This window comes from Carlito syrichta, unplaced genomic scaffold (assembly GCF_000164805.1).
Source record: "Carlito syrichta isolate Samal-C Ts95f unplaced genomic scaffold, Tarsius_syrichta-2.0.1 Scaffold314149, whole genome shotgun sequence".
Lineage (NCBI taxonomy): Eukaryota > Metazoa > Chordata > Mammalia > Primates > Tarsiidae > Carlito > Carlito syrichta.
Window position 1 is genome coordinate 1 of NW_007258245.1, and position 1870 is coordinate 1870.

The following is a 1870-nucleotide window of genomic DNA, read 5'->3' on the forward strand; positions in this document are numbered from 1 at the left end:
GGTATGCAAGGGTCTTTTACATATAGATGTCTAATCATCCCAACACCTTATATTGAAAATATTCTCCTATTGCCATTGATATATCTTGACACTTTTGCCGATATTTAAATAATCACACATACAGGGGCCTATTTCTGAACTTGCCCTTTTATTCCTCAGATTTATATGACTATCTTCATGCCCATGTCACACTCTCTCGATTACTATAGCTTTAAAGCAGTGTTGAAATCAGATAGCATGTCATCCAACTTTGTTCTTTTTTTTTAACATATTTATTACTTTTAAATTGTGAGGTACAGTTAAAGGTTAGGTATACAAATATGCATTGTGCAGGTATTCTTGTTGATGAGGTATACCCCCCCATCCCCAGACAGATATTGACTACTGTTAATCCAACCTCCCTTCCCCTCACTGCCCCCCCATAGTTTCCCACCACTGTCAATCCTTTTCTTATAGTATTACGATAGTTGTTCAAGGTTCACTTATGAGTGAGAACATGTGATACTCAGATCTTTGTTTCTGTGAGAGATCACTCAGTATTATAAACTCCAATTCCATCCAGGTTGCTGTGAAATTCATGATTTTATTCTTTTTTATGGCTGCGTAATATTCCATTTAAAAAAATACCATATTTTTTTAATCCAGTACTCTTTTTTTTTTTTTTCATTAATCAGTATTTTTTATTATGGTTTTGTGGGGTACAGTTAAGGGTTAGGTGTACAATGACGTTTCATTCAGGCACCCTGTAGATAAGAAGTGTTTTCCCATCCCCCGACAGATATTTGCTACTGTTAATCCCATCCCCCTCCCCCCCATAGTTTCCCAGTACCATCCGTCATTTTCTCATAGTATTGCATTGGATTTTCAAGGTCCATTATATTGATAAAAGCCTTTGGCAAAGTCTCAGGAGACAAAATAAATGTACAAAAGGCAATCGCATTTCTCTACACCAATAATAAACAAACAGAAACCCAAATAAAAAACACAGTTCCGTTCACAATAGCCACAAAAAAAATGAAATACCTTGGCATCTTCCTAACCAGAGACGTGAAAGACCTTTACAATGAAAATTACAAAACACTGCTCAAAGAAATCAAAGCCGACATGAACAAGTGGAAAAATATCCCATGCTCATGGATCGGAAGAATCAACATTGTGAAGATGTCCATCTTACCTAAGGCAATCTACAAATTCAATGCAATACCCATTAAATTACCAACAACATTCTTCTCAGACCTAGAAAAAACAACACAGGAATTCATATGGAAACACAAACATCCAAGAATAGCCAGAACAATCCTCAGCAAAAAAAACAAAGCAGGTGGTATCACAATACCAGATTTCAAACTTTACTATAAAGCTACAATCATCAAAACAGCTTGGTATTGGTACAGGAACAGGCATATAGATCAATGGAACAGAATTGAGATTCCAGAAGCAAAACCTCAATTTCTCAACCAACTCATCTTCGACAAAGCCCCCACCACCTACCAATGGGGAGAGGAGAACCTATTCAGTAAATGGTGCTGGGAAAATTGGCTGACCACATGCAGAAGATTGAAACAGGACCCCTATCTATCCCCATGCACAAAGGTTAACTCCAAATGGATCAGAGACCTAAATGTAAAACCTCAAACCATAAGAACCTTAGAAAAGGAAGGAAATACTCTCATGGAAATCGGAACTGGCATCCAATTCCTGTACAAAACCCGAAACCCACAGGACTTAAGAGAGAAGATAGACAAATGGGACCTTATTAAACTGACAAGCTTCTGCAAAGCCAAAGAAACCATCAAGAGAGCAGGAGACAGCCTACAGACTGGGAAAAAGTATTTGCCAACTCTAGGTCTGACAAAGCTTAACATCCTGG